The sequence below is a fragment of the Lagopus muta genome, chromosome 1 (assembly GCF_023343835.1).
Source record: "Lagopus muta isolate bLagMut1 chromosome 1, bLagMut1 primary, whole genome shotgun sequence".
Taxonomy (NCBI): Eukaryota; Metazoa; Chordata; class Aves; order Galliformes; family Phasianidae; genus Lagopus; species Lagopus muta.
In genome coordinates, this window is record NC_064433.1 from 3764924 (window position 1) to 3789397 (window position 24474).

The following is a 24474-nucleotide window of genomic DNA, read 5'->3' on the forward strand; positions in this document are numbered from 1 at the left end:
GAGGCAGGCTGGATTTAAAGGTTACCCCTGACAGCAGGGAACATTTCCTGCTCACGGTCAACTCCGTCTCATTTCGCTGGGTTCCGTTTTCATTATGTTAGGAAAATAAAAAAAGCAAATCCAACCTCATTGCCAGCAAACAAACCAAGAGAACTTGTGATTGCTATAAAAAAAAGCACAGACCAGTCATGCTGGCTGACTCAGCTCTGATTGATGGCTCAGGAATGTGTCTGATACGTGCAAGGGATTAAGTAAACTGTGGGCAAACCTTTACAATGCAGCGTGCTGAATGAAGTGCAGCCAGCACCCGTCCACCTGCCTGTGCCTGGGGATGTCTGCCACTGCACCATGGGAGCTGTGGGGTTTGTTTCCATTTTACCCTGCAAAAAAATAAAGAATAAAAAGGAATGGGTATTTTGCAGGGTTGGGTGCTTGCTTTGCAAGGGAACTGCTTGCTGCTTGAGTGTTTTAATGGGGATTGTCTTGGTTTGCAACAGCTCCAGGTGTCTAAATGCAGGTGTGCACTTTTTCTACAATGAGATTGGGTAGGATGGGATGAGATGAGCTGGACTAAGATGGGATGGGATGGGATGGGATGGGATGGGATGGGATGGGATGGGATGGGATGGGATGGGATGGTGGCAATACCAACCTTCTCTTCTTGATCTCCCCCATCTTTGAATGCCCAGGTTCAGGGTCCCCTGGTAAATCTCTTTGGTTGTGACTCTGATGGAGGAGCTTTTTCTCCTTGACAACTTAAATAGGAAACCCCTATTTAACCCCCAAAGGACAGAAGAAAAGCAATCCCCTCTGCCTCCCCTTCCAGCAGGATTGGCAGTGCCTGGTGCTAACCCCACTTGGGGAAGATGGTCAGATGGAGGGAGGTACAGCAAAGTGAAGGGCTTATTCTATCTGCCCTACAATTAATGCCCATCAAGGGGTCTCACAGCTATTTATCCTATGGCTTTGCACCAGCCTATGTCCTTCTGGTAAGAGGGAAACCAACAATACTGAAGCTCTGCTCTACTCTCAGATCCCACAAACATAGGGTGTTTTTAAAAAACATCTCAGAATTTAAATGTTAGGTAAGAAAGGGATGTATCCAGAGAAAAGAAGAGAAAACAGGGAGCAGCCACCAGCTGTGCCACCAGCAGCAGCCACCCTTGCCCAGGTGCTCCCAAGCCCCTTGGTATAGCTGGAGAAATCTAATTTTGCACAGCACCCTCCTGGCAGCTGCAGAGCATCCTCTCAGCTCCACATCCCACCCTATGCAAGAAGACATTAGAGATACTTGGAAACCCTTTTGGCCTTCCAGTGACAGATGCTTTGTGACAGCCCCTTGTGACATCCTGAGTAAATACATGAACATTTTAAAATACTTCTTTTTTTTTTTTTTTTTCAGATGGTGGGGTCACAGGGGTTGTGTCATTTCCCCAGGCATGTGCTTTTCCTCTCTTTAGGTAAAAAAAAAAAAAAAAAGGTTAGAAAAAGAGAATTGAAACTGGATCTAGTTGTCAGCAGTGCTAAAAGAAATTGCACAGTCTAAAGAGAGTAACAGTGGTAAGAGTGATACTGAAATGATTGCTATCACCCTGAAATTCTTCTTCAGTGCCTGTGGCCACAAAGCTGGCTTCTGTTTACACCATTCCTTGGAGATGCCCTGCTGCACCCTTTTTCAGAGGCGAATGGGTCATTCTAGAGCTTCCCTAGTAATCCAGCATTAGCAGAAGCATTGTCCTCATGAGCTATCACCACCTCTTGATGACCAAAACCAGCCAACAATGAGGTAAGTGCCTTGAGAGGTCTTCTTGAATGTTATCTTCCATGATCCTATGGAGGAATTAATTTGTAACATGATAAGAGCATGTCCAGTGGGATGCTGAGAGTGGTGACCTGGATGGCAAGGCAGACCAAATCCAAGTGATGCAGCTGGCCAGCCAACCTTTTGGCAAGGTGAGATCATTCTTGTCTGATCTAAGGAGGCTTGACAATGTTCCTCAGCTAGCATGACCTGAAGGGGTTGTGATGAGCTAAGGTTCAAGATCATATAGGCATTGTGAATTACTTATTACGCCAGTACAAGGCACAGTCCTTTGTATTGCATCCACACCTCATGTCAGACATTGTTAGATGTCTACTGCTGCAACAGATATCTTAGCAGCCTTTGCACTGAAATCCAAGTTGGCAAAATTTTGGCCTTATACAAGAGTGGATGGCAGCAGAGGTTGTGACCAGAAAGCACAGCTGAACTGGAGCTATGAGAGAAGCAGTAATTAAGACCTAACAACTAATTATCATTGTGGAGGGTGGCTTGAGAACCAGCACAGCCCCAAATCCAGATATTTCTAGCTGCAGCTTAAACCCCACAATTAAGCTGTGATTTTGGTCATTATGAGGAGGTATTTCCAGAGCTGGATCTGGTCTTTTGCTGCCTTTATTCACCAAAACAACTGACTCAGCATCAACAGAATGAAAACCCAGCATTTTGATAAATGTCATCCAAACCAGACTGGAGAGCACTGCACTGCACTGGATGCTTTCACCAAAGCTGGATGCCAACCTGTGGGCAGAGATGCTGTTTCTTGTAGAGAGAAGGCTGGCTAGCTGGCAGGGCTTGTATTGGTTTAGAAGTACCTAAAAATACTGATGTCTTCCCTTGGGAGCAGTGAATTCCATGATATGGCAGCATGGAGAAACAAATGCCACCAAGCATTTCTCTGGTTCTTGGCCCTTTTCTACCCACCCATTACTCCAGGCACCAGTGGAAGAACAGAAGGGAAAAATTTCACGCTGTCCTCAAGAATGACTTTGCAGGCACATCACACCATCAACCCAGTTTTCAAGGTAGTGGTACAAATGTTAATAGCTTATTTCCTTCCAGTCTCTCCCTCTGGTGATGCTGCAGGGACTGTGACTTACTCTGGCTGTTCGAGGGCTGCTCCTTCACCTTCCGGACAGGATTAATGTCACCAGTGGGTGATGCCACCCTACCAGCCAGCCTCCTGACTCACCCAGTCTTCCTTCTGCCCAGCCTTGATTCAGCTGTGACAAGAGGCAGACGTGCTCTCCTGCCACACATCCTCGCTCTTTTTAATTGCCCTGTTCCTTTAGCATTTGTTAGGCATTTGCAGCACTTCTTGCTCTGCAGCCTTGACACGGTATGTAGGCACCCCCCAAGCTTATCTTCCTCAAACAGCACCTAAAGGCCCTGTTTGTATTATTTAATAAACAACAAATACCTTCTTTATTGACCAATTCTGGTGTTCTTGTACTGCAACAGAACCCATCGGTGTGGATAAGCAGATCAGACAGACTCCAGCTCTCATAGAAGCTACTTAGAGAAGTCATTTTCTTATTTGGCTACAAATTACCCAGCAGGGACTGGCTGCTGTATAAATAAAGCATAATAAAATAATAATGCACCAATATTCACAGTAATTAATTTGTAATAATGACTAGGATGCCTTCCCAGACTTGCTAAACCAGCATGCAGGCTTTCAGTGAGTATTCCTGAGCACGGGCATTGCACAGAGGCTAATTTTAAGCTGCTGTTTCTGGCATATTTTCCCCTGACTAAATCTGTTGCACAGAGGTGAGAAAAGTAGGTCTGCACACATTTCATAGAAACGTTTGTAAGAATCAGCAAACTGGAGAGAGATGAGGCTGGAAAAAAAAAAAAAGTGAATTAAATCAGGAGAGCTGTAATAAAGGCTTTGCAAGACTTATGGTTGAAGTTGGCTGAACACCAAGGCTTTTGGTTCACCAGAGGTTTTCTCTTTCAAACGTAAATAAAAATAAAAACATATTCCCATCCAAGTGGGATGGAAACCAACATGTTTCAAAAATCCCAGAGCTCGTTTCCATGTCATGAAGAGACATATCCTTGTCCCCTGGCAGGGTGGCAGAGTGGCAGGGGTGGCACGTCCTATGAAGATCCCTCTGCAGCATCCAGCATCCCTCACTCAGCTGCAGTGAGCTGGAATCCAAGCAGAACAACTCTGGTCGTCCCCTATCCATGGGGAATGGTTTTAACCCTGGGGAATGACTTTAAACCAAAAACAGGGAGATGTAGGTTCAATATTAGGTGGAATATTTTTTCTCAGAGGGTGGTAAGGCACTGGAATTTCCAGAGTGCCTGTGGATTCCCCATCTCTGAAGATGTTCAAGGCTGGGTTGGATAGGGCCCTGGGCAGCCTGATCTGGTGGTGCTTACCTGTTGGCAACCCTGCCCACAACTGGAGATTGGAACTAGATGGTCTTTGCAGTCCTTTCCAAACCAAGACATCCTATGATTCTATGGCATTGGGACCAAACTGTTGGCCTATTTTTGACAAAACATTGTTTTGTTGGAAAACAATATGCAAGATAAACTTACGGGGATAAAGCACCACTAATGAGAGAATGGGAACTGCTCCTCACCACTCAAGGAAGAGGAAATCAGGGTTTACTGCCTTTATCTGACAGAGGGATGGACACACACCTTGCCCACACAACAGGTCACCTTCAGCCCCTCTTGGGAGACTGGGCAGAAAGCAGGTATGAGCTCAGGAATGCAGATAGGATTCAGAGGGGTGTCTTTGGCATCTCACTATCTTTCCTTGCAATGCTCTTGGAAACCATGAGAGACAGAGGGCCACCATTGACCCAGACAGGCTGAAAGGGTTGGCAGGATAAGTTCAAACAGAAAGCCCACCTGTGTGTCTGTAGTGGTTTTAGTGAAGGTATTAATTACCCTCCTATCTGCTAAGCTGATCTGAACGTGTCTGCAAATGGCTGCTCGCCATTGCATGGAGCTGTCTCCTTGCAAAGCTGCTGCTCCCTGCATGACTGCTCCGAGGGCTGGCAAGGACAGGACACAGCGATTAGGGGCTGTGAGGATGTCAGACAGCCTGGAAGGCTCTGTGTCATTGCTGTGAAGCTGATTTGCCTGCGAAGAGGCTGACTCAGCAGTGATGGGAGGGTTAAGCTAAGCTAGGTGATTGCATGCCTGCCACTGGGAGACAGCATGCACGTGGGATTTGGTGGATGATTGCTATTGCAATAACTCTGAGCTTGTAATGTGAGTTTCTCAGCTTCTTTGGGAGGGTTTCTTTGCTTTCTGCATACATGCAACCCGGGAATCTGAAGCCCTCTGGTATTTCCCAGTGACCGCACAAGCAGTGCATTGCATAATATTTCCCTCTGGGTTGTGCCATTGGGTTTATGTGCCATTCTGAGAGGGAGGATTGGACTTCCTGGCCTTGGCTTTGGGGTTTTTGCAGATGTTTGCCAGGAGCAGGTAGGACCCCACATAATCACACTGTCCAGGTCATTCCTCAACTGTATGATAACAGGACGATAACAGGAGTGCAACTCTCACAGGTTATGAATCAGTCACCACCAAAAGAAATGCAAGCAACAACTAATAATTAAAAACTGCTCAGGAAGTCAATTTTTAAAGTGCTAATGGTCACAAGCAAATTGGCCATCTACTTCAAAAGGGGCTGTGTTGGCCCATGTATAAGCGTTAGATGAAGTATCCAGAAGAAGCTGTTACGTTCCTCTATTGTTTTGAATGGGTGATTTTAGATAAATACCTGCAGGACCCATTGTTCCAAGAGGTCTGAGTCCAGTTTTGTGGGAAGATGCTGTGTGGGGAACCCATGCTTACTCAAAATCCATGTGTATCCTCCAGTACACAAATGCTAGAGGTCAAGATATCTCTGTAGGAATAAACAGCTGCTAGGAATGAATGCACCAAAGGAAACTAAGGGCTAAGAGTGACTGCAGAATCCAGACTTGTCTCCTCTGTTGGATCAGATATGCTTTGCATCCCATTAGCTGCTCCCAAGCCACTCTCAGTTATCATCACCTCTGCTTGCGGCAGGGTGAGACAAAGCACAACACTGAGGCATTTGGTGTAAAATAGCTCAATTCCAGGGTGGAAATCCAGTAGCATCTGCTTTCAAGTAATTAATTAAAAAACCAAAGCAAATATGCATAAAGAGCAAATGAAATCATATTGGACTAGTCATAAAGCTGTCAAGGAGCTTGTTTCTCATGCTGACTGGGATTATCTGTAGTTGTGCTATCTGTAGGAGCTCACTAGGTCAGGAATGGAGTGTAGCAGGGGCTGTGACTGCTCAGAGAAGTCATCTCCTTTTAAACAGGGCTGGAAGAGCTGGGAAAGCCAGGAAGGGTTCTTCCAGGTGAGCTTCTTTCTGTTTGAAAATATTGCTTAGTCAAAAATTGAAGTTTTCTGCAAGAATGTGCTAGACTGTGTTTATATTGGCAAACCAGCAGTTCTGCTCAACCACTATGACAGTTGGACTGGAGGAGACTGGGAGCCACTGGGTAAGGAGCAGAGCAGGCTGTGATTCACATGATCATGCCACACATGGCCCTGGGAAAGTCCCAACACTCAGAGCAAAAGTCAGTCCCAACAGCTGTGTTCCAACTGCATGTGGACGGTGAGAGGTGTGGGGAATGGGGAACCACCATTTCTTGGCCTTCTGAGTCAGATGCAGAAGATGGTTCTACCCCACCAGCTCACCAGCTCTGGTTAGGCAGGAAGGTGGGCAAGCAGTGCTGCCCCTCATTTATTTATTTATTTTACTATTGCTATTATTACTATTATTATTGTAGTTACTATTAACATTGCATCTATTTCTATTATTATTATGTCTGGGAGTGGCACATCTAATGCTGAGCATCTTGGGAGGTCAGAGAGGAATGCAGGCTGCACAATGGATTCATTATAGCTCTGCTGGAGCCCAAAGCCTTTAGGTGGTTTCTTTCCATCCAGGACAGGTCTGGAAGCAGATCTGGCAACTTGTCTCATTTCTTATCTCCAGGATCCCAGGCACATTTCACAGCTCCTTACCTTGGAGATAAATTCCTGTTGTAACCTCTAGCAAAAGTCACATACCTGCTTGCATGGCTGATGAACATTCTGCTTTCAGACATCCCCAAGGCATCTCCCGAAGGAAACCCAAAGTGAAAACATCCTCCCTGCCTTCCAGCATCCCTCTTCCTCTCCTGTGGTCCAAGTTATAGACTGATAAGGCAATTTGTGCAGTCTTGAGAATTGGCATGAAGTAATCTTGACCAAGCAGTGATCCCACGTCATTCATCAATCTCTGTCACCATCACTCTGGGCAGAAGTGCTCTCACCTCACACCAGTCACACCTTTCATTTCAGGATCTCTAGACAGCAGACAACTGCAGAATTCATATCATCTATTTAGGCAGATGATGGAGCCACAAAACACAAGGGCAACGGGACAGCTACCCCATCTTAACTTCTTGACCATGTGTTCAACTTCAAGTGAATTTCACCTATCTGTTTAGAGTGAAGCCTGTAGAAAACATTTAGGGTTGACTTCTCCCTTACTTAAGAAAGTCTGGAGGCTTTGCATACGTCAATGTTTAAGTTGTGGGTAGTCACAGCTCCCTGCCAGTAAATGCAGTTCGCTCACGTGCAGTGAGTGGAAGAAGTGACTGAGAGTTGCATCTTTGCTGGGAACAGCACAGCTGCTCAAAACGAAAGAGCAGAGCAAAGCTGTGAGCACAAAATCTCGTGTTGCAGAGTCATTTCCAGTAATCGGTGCACGCAGTGTGGCTTAGGCAAAACATTTAACTGATGGCCAGTTATATATTGGATAACTCTCTCATTGCTTGGTTACAAGCTTCAATCCAAGAAGGTTTTGTACAGAGCCCAGAACTTGTGCATTGCGAAGGGAGATGGGGAACCAAGCTATGCCCATCCTTGAAGTTCATAATCTGCTGAGATCTGTGCCAGCTAATGCTTGTTTTACCCATGGTGAGAACAAGTGTTCCCAGTTACACAAAGCAGCACGATTATGGAAATGATGTGTCAGGTAAGCCAAAACAACCTACTATGAGATCCACAAAAAATAAAATAGAAATGTTTAGAGATGCAGAAACCACCCTCTGCTTGGAGCTGGGAGAAATGGCATCGTCCAGGACTGTGCATCAAGTCCTATCTGATCACCCACGCAATGCACCAGCTCATCATCTCCTCCTTCTCTTGCCCAAGGGATGTTTTGGCTCCAGGAATGAGAAAAGCTGATGTGACCTAAATCAGGCTTTCCTCCTGCTCCCATCCTTCCAGCTTGAGTAAACAGCAGTGGATGTGACTGAGCGCACATATGGTACCTCATCAACGCCTCTTCTCTGCTCCAGGTTGTATTCTACCTTCCCCAGAGGTGAGTTTGACTCACTGTATTTAGTGAGTATTTTAGAGAGATGCCTTCCCGTTCCCCACACTGCTCATTAATTCTCCCTGATCAGCTCATCCCCAGCACCCTTAGTGGTCACAGAGCACTTCTGACCCTCCCTCCCCCACCAAACCCCACTGGAGGGCTGGCAAAGATGGAGAAAAAAACAACATCACTGCAAAAATAAACAAGAGAAAGGCTCACCTGATCAACCTGAGTGCCAGCTCCACCCTGGGGTGTGGGATAAACACCGGCAACTATTTGTTCATCACTACTCAGCATTCAAATATTTGTTTCTCTTTGTCTCATGGACACACTCACATTCATGCAGCATGCCAGACACCTTCCTTTGCAAAGAAGCCAGGCACAGTTTTGTCCACTGAGGCAGGGCAGGAAGGAGTTCCTGCCTGTGAGGTTGTTATGAACACTCTGGGATATCTGGCAATTTGGTGTCCAGATGCACAAGAACGTTTCTGCTTGGATAGCTGAACTTCCACCTAAGTGCTCATCTGGATCACTCATTTATCCTCACGTACTCACGAGTTTTTACATATGTATATGTGTGCGCATGTATGCATATGCATTTATGCATACACGTATTTCTATCCACCCACGTTCACCTACGTATGAATACACAATGCTGGATTTGATAGTCTGGATGCCTTGGCATTAGCAGTGCATGAATCTGATATTTGCAGAAGTGAAAAAATGGCACATGATGCACACATCTACATCTTTTCTCAGCCTGTGTCATTACAAACATGCCGATATAAAGATGTATATAATATCAGTATGCTCTTATATGAAAATGGGGCAAAGTTAGAACACTGCATTGGATGTCTCTGTCAGAGTAAACATCAGTAGAACAATTTAATTAGAAACTGTATGCTGGGTTTATTTGGCTGAGTCAATATGAATCTGGTGTGTTCATTGATTTCAGAACAGGCTGCACAGCGAGGTGGTGGAGTCACCATTCCTCGGGGTGTTTCAAGGAAAGGGGAGATGTGGCACTGAAGGATGTGGGTTAGTGGGCATGGTGGGGATGGGTGGACTGGATGAGCTTAGTGGTCTTTTCCAACCTTAATGATACTATGATACCCTGATCTATCCTGATCATCCTGATATAGCTACCAAGAAAAAAAACCCATGTCCTCGTATGACTCAAGAGGAAAAGTTTCTGATTGACTCCATGGCCACTAATGTGTTTCATCCATAGACAGATTGAATTAAGCCACAGGGAAAATGTGGAGGTGTGGCACCTGGGAAAAAAGCTTTCCTTGATGGTGAGCACACATGACACGTGACACAGCCACCTCTGGATCTGTCCCAGCTTGATGGAAACTGGGGAGAATATTAGTGGGGCAAATTAGTTTGCAATGTTGACTATGGTGATTAGACAACAGTGTTCAGTAAGAAATTTAATTTCCTATCTAAAATGATCACAGAATCACAGAATCATAGAATCACAAGGTCAGAAAGGACCTACAAGATCATCTAGTCCAACTGTCCTTCTATCACCATTACTACCCAATAAGCTACTAAACCATGACAACCTGTGGTGGGACAAATAATGATGCCAGAGGTTAGGGAATAGGCCCCAGGGAAATGTTTTTTCTTTTAAAGTCTTCAAGGATATAAAAGAGAGGAGAGTTTTCATGCAAGTGGAGAACTTTTTGGAGCTGGGGCTTTATCCAGAAGTGACCCTTGGGATGATTCTCCATTGCCCTGCGAGACTCAGGAAGGAAATTTGGACTGATAACTCAGAGAAGTGTTAAACACAGCGTGAACATTTTGTTCTGGCAAAATTCTATCTGCCCCTTATACCTACAGATAAGTAAGGAGATGTTTTATCCTTATCAATGCTTTTGTAGTTTTTATGACAGCAATTTACTAAAAAGACACAAACCTTATTTGAGATTTCCCATTGCAGCTCCTGCAACATACTTCAGTGCCCCCACTGCAGTGTAAACAAAAGCTGGGTGATACCTGGCTTGCTGAGAAGATGTGATCCTCACTTTTGATGCAGGTGATGTGAATGGCCTTGTGCCATTGACACCATTCACTCCACTGACTGGCTAGGGAGCTGGGGTCAGTCAACTCTGTAGAGTATCTCATCTACCCATCACTGGAATGACACAAATCTGCATTTCTTATCTAGAAAACCCATGCAGTCCCAAAGCCAATGCACCATAAGTTATAGCAATCTACTGGATATAATGTATGTACATTCTGTGCTCCATAAAAGACCAAGGAATTACTTCCTTCTACTTTTCCCCTGAAACCAGGAAGAACAGACAAGGAAGTCAGGGAGGTCAAGGTAATATTTTTTCAGATTCATTGAGCTACACATAAGATACGACATGTTCTATCAGATAAGAGAAAGAATGAAGGTTCCTGACCTGAAATCTCACGGTACAGGTACTCACATGTTCCCAGCAGTCTCGTGGTAACAGTGACAGACGGTGGCTTGGAGCTGACTTGCAGCACTTCTGTAATTGGAGACACACCTGTGAAGCTATAAATGTTACTGCGTCTGGGGAGATTACTACAATCAGAGAAAGAAGGCCATCAGCTCTCTGCAACGATGCTGAACTCTGAAAATGGAGGAGTAGCAAAGCGTTGGAGAAGGCACTACACCTGCCCAGAAAGAGGGCTGTTCTGTGGTGCATGGTTTGCTGCCATTTTCACACTCCCTGTTAGAGCCAGTAACTCTCATCCACAGTGTGTGACCCTTCATCTACTAAGAGTTTCTCTAAGATTAGCCTGCTCTGCACTGAGCCCTAGTGGCCCAAATTTCACTCCTTGGGTCCCTCTGTAGTGGTCTCTCGGGGGGGGGGAAAGGGCTCCTTGACAGGCCCTGGAAGGTGAGTGTGGGTTATCCAAGGCTCCTTGGTGTGCTCCAAGGTCTTCAGCGCCATCTACTGCCACGCGGAACCATGTCTGCCTTGCCGTCTCTATAGGACACTGACGATGGTGATAGTGATGAGGACTGTTGCCCTGCAAATCCTATGGGTTGAGTGCAAATTTTAAAGTATGTTAGTGTCTGGGAACAAAACGTGCTGCTGTTTGCCTTTCAAATTCATAGAAAAGGCAAGAAAAAGCAAATAACTCGAGGAGTGCAATGAGCAAAAGCCTGGTCAAATGTAATAACAGGGAGATATGCTGCTGCTCTCTCTGATCTCCTTCTGGCTCTAGGATGTTCCCCACTGTCAGCATAAAATTATGAGGTGAAGGCTGAGTAGGCCTTTCAGTGAAGGTCAGAGGGAAGCAGACAGGGTGGTTATTGCTTTGGGTTTATTGGTTTGTTTAAGATCAGATCTGAAGCATTCCCCTCATCAAGCAGCACAGGGGTGTTAAACCAACAAGTGAAAAGATAGTTGTGTTTGAAGCAACGTATTTCCCTACATCATGTTCTAATCTCAGTCACCTTGAAGTAAATCAGCTGAAATCTGTGAAGTTGGGCTGGACTTATAGCATAGTATTAAGCGCAGAAATTGGGCCAATGTGTTACTTCTGGGTAGAAGAATGTAGATGTTCAGCCCAGGCCTGTAAATATCCAATTTGTAGAGCAGAATAGTAAATCATCTCAAATGTTCTCAAGATTTCATCCACATGACAAGAGCTTTGATGGCCAGATGCAGAAACAGCTCAGTTGGGAGATGGTATCATACTGAAGCACTCTGCAGGCTACGTTCCTCCTCCAGTCCTCTTTTCTCTCTGCAAGAACCAGGTTATTAACTTTATAAATTGCAGAAGCTCAGTCAAATCAATCCTACTTTGCCTCTTCTGTAATGAATCCAAAGAGCCATGCAGAAGCTTCAGCACCTTTCAGCCCCATCAGTCCACTTGTAGGCAAGGGAAAAGGTGAAACATGATGAGGAAGCATTGTCTGTATATCTACAGTAGGGCAGTAAAAGTTTTACAACATAGAGGAAATGAGTAGGACTTGGATATCTCCTGGGCTGTCCCTGATGCAATTAGAGGTAAAATCCCTATCCTCAGCTTCCTTGCAGAAGAACTTGCTCTTGTTGAGGGAGTAGCATGTCTTCCAGACAGATAAGTAACCAAAGTTATTTCAGCAATATTTTTTGCTCCTGTGTTAGCCAGTGTCCAAGAAGCTAAGACACATTTGTTTCATCTAATTTTTATGGGTAGTCAAACGAATATTAGGGGTTGAGATTATTTCAAGTTAATGAGAGAGGGTATGGGATGGCTCCAAATCACGCTTTTGTTGCATTGTGTACTTTCAACTTTGAATATCTCTTCTGTTCCTTGAGCAGGGCACTGAATCCTACAGGTGGCTTTGACTTCAGATAACATTTTTGGCTGAGAGATCTAGAAGAGATCTCAGCACATTCCTACACCAAAGAGACTTTACCAAGGTCTGATATCATAGAATCATAGAACCATAGGATGACTTGGGTTGGAAGGGACCTCAAGGATCATCAAGTTCCAACCCCCCTGCCACAAGCAGGGCTGCCAACCTTCATATCTAATACTAGACCATATATGCTGTCAGACCCTCTGTAAAGTGGAAAATAGAGGCAATTAGTATTTGAAGAATTGAATCTTGAAGAAAAGGAGATTTGGTAGTAGAATGTAAAAATTGGAGATTGAGCTCATTAAAAATTTTGCTTTGTGCCACCAACGGGCACATAGGAGCACTGGTGGTCTGTGAGTTAAATACAACCTCAGGAACTTTCGCATGTTCTTCTGATAAGGATGTGATCAGCATGTTTTAGTATTGTAACGAAAGTGGCAGATTAATATTAATTAAGAGGTTTCCATTAACGAAGGATCAGAACACAGCCCAGCATAAATGCAACAGAGATGCTTCTGTTCAGCTCCCGCTGATGTTATCAGACATCAGCTTTCTGCTGCAGATGGTTGGGTAAATTTGAAGTGTCCTCCCCCAAAACAAAACAGAATGAAAGGAAAAGAACTAAAAATGCAGCATGCTTTCTGCAGAAATGAAACTCCAGTCAAAACACTGTCTCTCTCTACTGAAGAACAGTTCCATTGACCACTTCTACTATTGGTATGAATACTAAGATTAGGCAGCCTTCCTGGGTTGGCTGGTGGGTATGTAATACAACTTGCCCATTTTTGGTGTCCTGGTGTTGCCAAAGTCTACACTTCCCTTTGGCAGTCCTGCACCTTGGACAGCAGAGAGCTGAGATCCAAGGGTTCATATTGACCTTAGAGTGTCTCTGATATCAAACATGCCTAGGACTGAGAAGGACAGGCCTGGGGCTGAATGATTTCACTTTCCAGTGCTTCAACTGAGCCAGATGCAAAACAGCGATAAGGGATTCTTGGAGATCTTTGCAAAGTGCATCACGACATGGTTATGTAGGAGTTAATTATTCTAATTGTTATAGACTTTTTACTACTAGTGATTTAGCACAAAGGAATCTACCTGAGGTGATGGGACAAGAAACTTCGCATAGTGCTTAGTCAGCATGATTTAGAGACAAGACATACAAGCTCTGTTTTTGAATCTGTGGCCACGACTCCTCCAAGACTTTGGCCAGGACACTTAAGCATCTCAATGGCTCACATTACTCACATGTAAAACAGTGTGCATATTGCTGAGCAGTTCAGGCAGGGAATGAATTCCTTGCTGAGACAGCCTTGCTGAGTGCCAGGAAATGCAAAGATGCTTATCATTTTCCTCCTTGTGGCTTCCATTTGTGGTCTTGGCGTTGATGTTGTGCTCTGGAGGGGCCTGTGATAGCAAGTTTGTATTTGGCTTATAGCAACCAGCACGAGCAGAAGGAATATTCTACCTCTGGTAAAATATGCTTGGACAACTTTCTCCTATTCTAAACATGTAGAAATGGAGATTTTAAAAGCTACGTAATGTTATACACTGTATCTTTCTGGGCAACCGAGACTTTTTTCATAAAATACCATAGGAATCAAGTTCACCTGATGTGTCTGCAGGTCTGAACTAAGATTGCCTATCATGTTGACTCTACCCATGTGTAGTTTCCTAAGGACATTTCTCCAAGTTGCTTCCCTTTAACTCAGTTTGAATTAGTCAGACTGCAGTTCTGACTGCCTTCATAGAAGCATAGAATCATTGAATGGGTTGGGCTGGAAGGGACATCAAAGATAATCTAGTTCTGACCCCTTGCTCTGGACAGTTAGCCCCACCAGCTCAGCCCAGGACCCCACCCAACCTTGCCTTGAACAATTGCAGGGATGGGGCATCCACATCTTCACTAGGGAACCTGTTCCAGCACCTTACCACCCTCTTAGTGAAAAAATTTCCCCTGATATCTAATCTAGATCTCTCCTCTTTTAGTCTAAAACCATTCCCCCTTCTCCTCTCACTACCTACCTGTTTTAAAAGTTGATTTCCCTCCTGTTAATAATCTCTCCTTAAGTACTGAATGACCACAATGAGGTCACTCTGGAGCCTTATCTTCTCCAGGCTGAACAAGCCCAGCTCTCTCAGCCTCTCTTCATAGGAGAGGAGCTTCCAGTCCTCTCCTTTCCAGAGACATGGTGATTTTCAGACCTAAGAATATAAACATTTTCAAGCAATGAGTTAAAACCAGCTAAAATTTCCTTTGTGGAGAAAAAGGGACAGATTCATAGAATCATAGAGTGGACGGCATACTTTGGAAGAGACTGTAAAGACCCCTCTGCCATAGGTAGGGCTGCTACCCACAGTTGACTCATTCTCATCTACCACAGGTTGACTTCTTATACCTGCTCTTCACTCTTTCCTATTAGTTGTGCTTCAACTATTTCATTTTTTTTTCTTTTTTCGTTTCCTTTATTTATTTACTTTTTAAAATTTTTTGCAGGTTCTTTTCAGTTCCGAATTGATGTGTGAAGAACCATAAATGTAACCATAAGTGAGCCAGAAGACCATGACTCTGACTCAGTTTTCCAAGTTTCTTTCACTGTGGCTTCAGAATAGTGTCAGAGCAGAAGGGACTTGTCGTTTCTGTTTATCTAACAGTCAAAGGTGTGGCCTCTTGCAGCTTTATAACAAATCACACCAAAAGAATGGGCAAGAAAAATGAGTCACAAGCACGGTGCAAAATCATCTGATAGAGTTTCCAGTTTTTTTCAGCCGTTGTTGATATTTAGAACATGCTAACATGGCTCTTGAAACAATAGTGAATAAAAACAATTCAGGGAGAGGTGTGATATTTAACTTGGCCAGAGCCTTCCAATATTTCTAAATCACACTGAGGTCCTTGGGTGAAAGAGAGTATAAAGGCAAGAATATCATTATTACTAGTTTAGACTCTGCCTTCCAGGCATGTGAAGTAGCAGGATCTCAAGGTCAGGGCAGAACAGAGCTGCACGCTATGTGTGTAGAGCTCTGGAATTTGATCCGAGCTGCTAATTAGAGGGGGGACTTTGAACTGCCTTGGTCAATATTTCCAGTCACAAGTTATTCACAAGAACTGAAAATGGAGTTTTGAAGCATGTAGGTTATCTGTCAGCCTGGGATGAAAGGGCTGAAGTTTAATTTCAAGAGGTTCTCAAAGACGCTAGGCAGAATAGCACTATTCTTTGCAAATTAATCTCTTTGTATGGAAAAAATAAGGTATGATGAGAATCAAAACTGACTTTTCATTTGATAAGTGAGTGGCCGAATGCACACAGTCCTGACCCACAGTTGTAGAGCACAGGTTCAATCCCTATTGCCTTGGCGGGAGCTTATTGCATGGGCTCAGGGACTATTGGAGTGCTAATTTAGGGATGTTCTTAGCCATGAAGTGCACCCATATCACACAGAGACTTCTTTTGGTGCAACATTAATTAATGAAAAGGGAAAAAATTAACTTTCTGTGGCAACGGGCATCACTGGGTCCTTTCCAGCAGGTGCAGAGAGGTTACAAATTTTCTGCATTTCTGCAAAATGTATTCATTTGTGTGAGATCAGGGTCACCCCTGTGCCAGCTGCTGTTCCAGACTAGTTCTGCATAATGGGTGCTGTAGGAAGCACTATGAGAGTGCAGTGCTTTGTGAGGAAGCTCTCTACCACTCGCTGAAAGGTGATTGTGGTGAGGTGGGAGTTGGCCTCTTCTCCCAGGTAACAGTGGGAGAACAAGAGGGAATGGCCTCAAATACCAGGGGAGGTCTAGGTTGGATATGAAGATGAATTTCTTCTCAGTGGTTAGGCATAGACTGCCCGGAGAGGTGGTGGAGTCACCATCCCTGGAGGTGTTTAAGGAAAGCGTAGATGAGGCATTGAGGGATGAGGCTTAGTGAGCCTGGTGGTGGTGGGTTGATTATTAGAACAAATGCTCTTAGTGGTCTTTTCCAACCTTAATGATTCTATGATTCTATGAAGCTGAGATGGTATGAGAGGTGACTGTAAAATGCCATGCCTCATGGTAAAACAGTGAGTGTAACATTCCTAGGAGATAGAAACAGGGAAAGAAGAAAGGCACTCCCTGCTTGCAGTAAATCCTTCTTGGACACTTGACCAAAAGGCTCATAAGAGTGCAAGAGTAGAAATACTTAATTTTCAGTGGGAATGGTGATGTGAATCTAAATAGCCATTTGCCTCTGTCTCTCCCTCTTGAGCAAGGCAGAAGACCTTGCATGTACAGATCAGATTGTTCAGTTCCAGCCTCTTCTGTGGTGAATGAACTATCAGATTAAGATGAAAAGTAACTGGCTGCTAAGTACAAAATTATTTCCTCTTCTGCATTCAACCCGTGGTGCTCTGGAATTGGTCCAGTTGCTTGCATTTTATGAAATACGGGACTAAAGTTCCTGATAGCAGGCAGAGATACAACTCGTTCCTTGGAGATAACCGACACGTGGGAAGAGATCTTTATGAGAGCCTTGTACACGTTGTGTCTGCTGCAAGAAGCCTTATTTGAACCTTGTACATTGGTAGCAGGATGCTCTTCTCATGAGCCTGCCTTGCCTTGGGTCCAGAAGAACTCAGGTTGGAGGATTTTCTTTCCAAATAGCTCCTTTCATTTTGGTGAGAACAACCCTGGGAGTAGAGCAGATGCAGCCTTGCAAAACTATTCACCCCATTTTACCTAAGGCCATCAAAAGATCCCCATCAGGTGGGCAAATTCCCAGATGAAGTCCATGTTCCTCCCTACTTCACTTTTAATGGGAGACCACTTCAAAGATCAGCCAGCTAATACTGGGTCATTAGGGCTTCCAGTAGACAGAAAGACTGGAGGAGGCAAGTGAGACTTGAATTCCACATAGATCCTGCAGCCTGGTTCTCCTAAGTTATTTCTGCATGTCTGTCTCAGGCTATCCCAGCGCTACAGGCCATTTTGAGTAAGAAAAGGAGATAGTGTAAATGCAAATCAGTCAATGAGCTTTTCCTTTTCATTTAGTGTCATCCACAAAGAGCAACTCTAGGCTTGCCTTGGCTGGCATTTAGACCATTGTGTGAAGTAAATGCTTCTGGGATTGTGTTGTCACTAAGCAGCTGACAAGAGCAACTGGTGCAAGACAAAAATGAGACTCATTTTCTCATGTTATTGTTCACTATTTCACCCAGAATGAGGAGATGATAACTTCCAACCTCAAAAAGGACAGTTAGGAGGAGCTGGTAATTCAGCTCATAGTGTGTTTCTGTTAGAATGCCCTGCTAATTAGTGCACACTTCCTGATCAATAGTAGAGTAATTATGAGATTAGGGTTAATGGGTCAGACTTGTTGAAAGTTTTTTATTCTATGATAATGTCAGATCAGTTGAGTCCTGTTTCTGTTAGTTCTATCTTTCCAGGTTGCTGGATATAAAGGAACATGGTGCAGGAATGGGTTGTAATTACTTCTGTTTCACATCAGTGGAAGGTGCCAACACCAATGTACCTATGTGCAGGTTTTAGTGCTGGTTGTCCAAACTCCCTTTGTAATCAATCTAACCATGGAGCCGATGGTGCATACAAAGAGATCCATCCTACCCTAAAGGAGACACCAGGAGTGAGAATCAGTTGCTTAAACACACGTGGCAAGAGCAAGAGTTTCCCTGGATATCCATCCACATGGGTTTGACTGATATACCATAGGGATAATCATTCTCCCTGGACAGAGGACATATGAGGGTCCTTGAGACTTTCATTTTCTGGTGAAATAAAATATAAGTAGTTTTCGTTACTGAGAAAAAGATTGAATTCATGACCAGTAAGGATTCCTTGAGCTGTTGCCTAAGTAAAAGCATAAAAGAAGACCCCGTGTGAGAAGGAAAGCACATGAATAAACTAAATAGGAACCACAATCCCTGCAATGCTAATGGTAGATATCAAAGAGAAATGTGGTCTTGTGGATGGCTCTGGTTCCTGATTCCCTGAGGAGAAAAGCCTTCCAACCTCAGCAGTAAGATGAGAAACAGCAAGTTTTTCTTGGTACTTGTATGCAATGTTTCTTATTCCAGAAAAAGGGGAGTGCCCACAGAGATGCTGATGAGTCTCCATGGTCCAAATCATTGCCAAGACAGGTTTTGTTTCCATGACTTGGCTAAACTTGGGGCTCAGGAAGATCTCCAAGTGACTCTTTTGTGATGTCCACAGAGTTCTTGGCTGTTCAATATGGTTCATCTGAAGGATTATTTCTGTGAGGTGGTGTGAGTAGAAGGTTTGAACCAAACCTTGCCATTGCCTGGAAAGTTTCAGTTATTTTAAGTTTTTTTTTCCCCCTTGCAGTTCTAATGTTTAAAGAACAATTATTTGATCATGTTATACTATACATGATCCCTTTTCACACTTCCTTGTGATTTTTCACCCCTACTAAATTCCAAAGTGATGTGGTTATCTTTAAAAGCTCAAGCTTTCTGGGAGATACAGCCATGTTGTAGCCTCCTTCCTGGGATTTTTGCAGCCAAACACTAAAATAACCAGCACACCCAGCAGCAAAATCCAATATTGACCTGTGAGAAGATACAACACAGATGTGACTGAATTTGAACATGCAAAGAGATTCCTATCCAGCACAGCTGGATTCAACCTGCCCTTCTCACATTTCAGTGGTTTTAATACAGTTAACTCCAGATCATGCAGCTCAAGCAAAATCTTGTTTATTTGACAGTAGTGTTCTCAGTAGACATCCCCAAATAACTCAAAGCTGACCACAAAAATGGCAGAGCTGTAGCTCGCCAGGCTTTCTATCCTGCTTCTCCAGGACCTTCACACCTGCCCCTGCAAAATGCTGCATGCATAGCCTCTTTGACTAAGCTTCTCAAAAGCAGAAGGGATGAAAAGCGAGGCTGTGCATCTCCATTCTCTGCTGCAAGAGACATACTTTCCATCTCTAAATATGCCACAGGCACAGTTCTGTTGCTTTGAGGGATCTGAATATTGTTTGGACAAATTCACTGGGAGAGTGTTCAGGAAAAAAGTCACAGTATATTTATCTTGTCATATTTTCCCTTAGGTCACCACTGTCAGCCATAATACTGGGCTTGAAGGCCACAGTGCAGTTGTTTTAACATTGTTTTGTGCAAATTAATATGACTCTTGAGTTTGCTCTTTCTGGTTCCAGACCAAAGTGCATGAAATAAGCACAAGAGTGGGGTGAGAGTCAGTTCAATGCCATCCCTGAAATGAGGGGGGAGAAATATTGGAACAACACAGTGGAAACATTGCATTGGAGCATTAGAACGTCCCTGGAGGTTTTCAAGAAACATGAGATGTGGCACTGAGGGACATGGTTTAGTGGGCTCGGTGGGGTGGATTGACTGTTGGACTGGATGATCTTAGAGGTCTTTTTCCAGCTTAATGATCTGATGATTCTATGATTGCCCTTAAACTAGGTAGGCCCAGAAGCCACTTCTGCAGTCTCCTATCCCCCTTACAATGGAGATAGAGGTTATGAGATCTAGACACACACAAATAAACAATATGGGGAAGGATGAGATCGATGAGAAAGTGGTTCACATCTGTACCTCCACCTTGGCTTGAACTGCTTGGAAAGTGGAGATGAACAGTTCTATATGTAGGTATTGGATGTTTTGAATTCAACTTCCACACTGGATCCCAGCATAAAGCATCATACTTCAAGAAGGAGGCAATGCAGAAAATCTTGGAGACGTGAGCAACTGGTGTTGAGGTCTTATCCATGCCAGGCACCAGAGAGGATAAAGCAGGAGAACCGAGAAAGATCAGTGCAGAGAGCAGGATTACATCTGCCTGCACTAAATAAATGCTTCTGAGCAAGAACTCTCCACCTGAGCCTGCCTGCTTCAATCCCTCAATTCCCAGTTCTCCTCTATTAAAAATGAATAAAAATGATGAAATAGCAGGCCTTTGCACTGGTCAGAGCATTATTTCTGCCTTTCGTGGACAGAGTGGTAATTTTCATGCAGAAATAACTTTGGACAGAGTTATTAAAAGATTAAAAAACACGCCCAAAATGAAAAAAAAAGGAGAGAGAAAAAGAAATACAGGCTGAAAAAACAAATATCCTTACCAGAACTCAGGGGCGTTTCTCATAACATCTTGACTATGTTATGAAGTCTGATTTATTTTCTAAAAATGAAATTAAAAAAAAAAAAAAAAAAAAAAAAAAGGATGAGGTAGACTGGAACACTTCGCTGAAATTCATATGACCAGCTGATAAACCATATTAAAAGTCTCCTGTTGTAGCCTTGTGTAGTCCTGCAGCAGCAAGACTGCTCTGCAATCATGTTGATTCCTGCAGTGACGCAGAGGACATTGCCTTGCTTGTGTTTTTGATAGGCTCATGCCTTCTCATTGTAGCACAGTTCACCTTCTATAGGTGGAAGTGCCCAGTACCTGTGGTGCAGCATGAGTGATGCTGAGAGCCAAGGGGAAAGTCCCCAGAGCTCATGACTGCGTCACGGCCCTATGCCAGCCACAGGCGGGTGATTGCCTTGTCTGGAAAACAAAAGGTGAAGCAGTTACAGGTGGCCCCATGTTGACATTTCAGGGCAATAACATGAAAATTCTGCAGAGAGGTTAGAAAATAAAATCTTGACAAACAATGGAAAAGCTGTGATTACAAGTCAACCTCAGTACAAATGGCTGTCTGCAAGAGGATGGAGGATTTTAGAACTTGAGCACAAAGTGTCAAGACCCACTCAAACAGCTTTGATACCAGCATGCTGTGTCACTGCTGGCTTCAGCTCCTTCTTAAATATAAAAGTGAACATACAACATCAAGGGAAAACAGATGTATTTATACAGTTGCTAACATTTATTTGAGCCAGCAAATTCTAGGCATGTCTTGAATACCTCTACTATTTCTTTTTTTTTTTTTTAATACACCAAGTCTCATGGAGATGAAATCACACTCTAAGGTGACTTCGGGACACACGACCTCAAAGCAGCCCTGGACTTTTGCCTTATGTCTATAGCAGGTGTTTTACAGCTTTATACACACTTGTCTCTTGAAAGGATCAAAATAAAGCAGAGTGTTTCACTTTCTATCATCTAGTCATTAAAATGGTATAGAAGCTTTATAGGTTCTATAGCTGCAGCTCAGGTCCAAGTATGGAGTTAGGGGAAACTCAATGTGCCAGCCATAAAAAATAATGAAACAACAACATGCCACCTCCCTCATAATTACAGTTTGACATCACGAACGTGTGGTATTTATTAACTTCAGCCTTTGGAGCTGACATCACTGCAGAGTCGGGGTCCGGGAAATCTCTGAGTCATATGGATCACAGAGCCAGGAAATGTCGGCAAAAGATAAAGTAAATAAAGTAAATATTGAAGTGAGAGGAATGGGAAGCTGGCAGTAGCTTCCTGAAGGAAGCCACAAGCATTGAGATCCAGCTGCAGGCTGGGAACAGACTGTAGTCTTGGGTTAAATGTCAGCACTGAGCTCGGCTGACAAATGAAGGCAGAGCTTCTTGCCTAATGATGTCAAAGAGCGAGATGATGTGCTCAAATACGACCCTGGAGCCTGGAATGTAAACAAGAGTCCTTCTTCACAGCTCATTGCAAAAGCAATAAGTGCTTCTGTGGGGGAAGCAGGATACACTTCGATCTCTGTTAATTTTCCTACCAGATCCAATCTCCTGATCTATGGATTAGGGCTGGATGATGGTGAAGACTTTGCACTCTCAGCAGCTCTAAAGGCAGCTGGTGTCAGCTTGGTGTTGGGATGAGAGGGTGCTCTTAGTGTGACGCACAGGTTTGGGTGGACAAATATTGTTTTGAATCCTGCTCGAGTTCAGCAGGTATCTGCAGATGAAGAAAATAAGTTGGAAACAATTATTATTCTTTTAAAGCTAGGATTTAGGCATCCTCTTGTAGTCTTTGCCTTTTTAAGCAGTTTTCTTTACTACTTTGTTTTCCCGCACTTTCTTAGTGGAAGTTTATTTTCATAGACTCATAGAATTGCTTAGGTTGGAAAAGACCTTAAAGATCACCCAGCTTCAATCCCCTGCCATGGACTGGTTGCCACCCACCAGATCAGGATGTCCAGGGCCTCAACCTGGCCTTGAGCACCTCCAGGGATGGGGCACCCACAGCCTCTCTGGGCACAACTTCTCTAGATAGCAGAAAATAAGGAATATTCTTGGGGAGCAGTGAAGAGGAACCAAAGACCCAGGAGGACCCACTGCTCTGCACTGGCTTTCTCTGGCCTCCAGGTGATGTGTTGGCGTGTCTGGAACCACACAGGGCTAAGCCTGGGCATGAAAAACTGAACATAAAATGTTGAAAAACTAAATAAAAGTTGATTAAAAAATATTTTCTCCTGTTTTAAACTAGGTTCCCCATGAGAGCTTGATTACATCGATGAAGGACTTTGTACAGTGAAGCAGAGAACCCGGCGAGAAGAGAATTAAACTTCACTCATGCATCAGTGAAAGAGGAACTGTCTGTCTGATGACTTCTGGCAGTGCTGGCAGGCTTTTGCCAGAGCTGGTGAAGACATTTAAGTTTCACTTCACTGTGGGAACTTTGTCTGTGGCTTGAGATTGCCATCACTAGCAAAAGTTATTTTTCAATGCAAAGCTTTTGGCGTCATGTGCTGAAGCATAGCAAAATTTAATTTGTTCTTTTTTTTTTTTTAAATTATTATTTTTTTTTCTCCTGTAATTGCAGCCCTGTCTGGGGAAATGGAAGGCTTCTGGAGGGAAGGATTCTGTGCCTTTGCACAGCTCTAGTTCTAGCACTGGTTGCGTCTGATTGCAGAGCAGGAAGTGGGCATTTTCATTCTCCTGTCTCTGCTCCTCTTTTGTAGCTCTGCAGGTTGAGGGAAGAGGAAGTCCCTGGTTTACACTTCCTTTCAGGTGCAGCCTTTTGTAGCATGACTCATTCTGTGCTCATCTTTGACATGTAACTTTGCACTCACCATCCCCTCTCCTCCTGCAGCCCTTCCATGCCTGGCTCCTTCTGGACACCCAAAGCTGCACAATGAGCCTGCCCTCCCACAAGGCATGAAGTGCATCCAGCTGCATCCCGCTGGCGTCGCTGTTTAGTCCCATACATTTGCACTGCTTTATATCATACGTCCTTGCCTTTTGTCATCTTTTAAACTCTCTCTGACCCCTTACAATGCTTATTGCTACCTCATGCGAGTTTCTGGTAGACTCTGGAAGTCTCTGATGCTGGATTAAGCAGGAAGGGTTGGCATTATTAGCATATGTGGAAATGCAAACTTTGATTAAAAAAAAAAAAAAGAATTCAGGTGTTTGCAGTTTCCTTTTTTGGCTAACTCTCATTTTAGCTCATTTTGGAGCACAGTGAAAACAAGAGGAAGAACCAGTTGTCTTTGATTCTTTGTTATATTTGGCACATTGAAAATGATTTTAAAATCACCCCAGACTGGGATTAGAGGCTCTTGTGGTATAATTCCTCTGAGGCCTAAGATGGTTAATGATTAAACAATAAATTAAACAGCATCGAGTTCTTTGATGCATTAGTGCCACATGACTTCCAATTGCTTTAATAGCTTGATCTCCCTGAAATTCCAATCTTATCTTTCATTACTGTGGCCTAACAGGAAGGAAAAAAAAAAAAAGCCATGGAGAGAGTAGCAGCATTTCTAGTTGTTATCTGAGAGTGCCAAAGCCTGTGGCATGCTATGTATTACTACACAGTAGAAAAATGAAACCAGGACTTTACTGACCAAAGAGGTCACCTGGCCATCTAAGAGGATCAAACACCCTCAAGGGGCTCTGCAGTGTTTTTATTTAGTCTAGATGATATGCATCTCTCTCATCATGTGATCTTTAAACTAAAATTGGCACCCTTATAATTGTGCTCTGTGGAAAAGTAGAGAGAAGAACATGAAAAGATGTCCTCTCCTCTGGGCACACCAAGCCTTCAGGCCT

General features: G+C 43.8%; 1 protein-coding gene and 1 long non-coding RNA gene across 3 annotated transcripts in view; one reads left to right on the forward strand and one right to left on the reverse strand.

Annotated features, from left to right (window-relative positions):
• The window catches only part of MKLN1 (muskelin 1), a 679793-nt gene that overhangs the window by 447312 nt on the left and 208007 nt on the right, over positions 1-24474 (reverse strand). The window lies entirely within an intron of this gene.
• Positions 1543-23784, forward strand: LOC125688170 (uncharacterized). Its single transcript, XR_007374630.1, has 3 exons — positions 1543-1786; positions 8039-8207; positions 22907-23784. It is a non-coding gene; the product is annotated as an uncharacterized LOC125688170 (long non-coding RNA).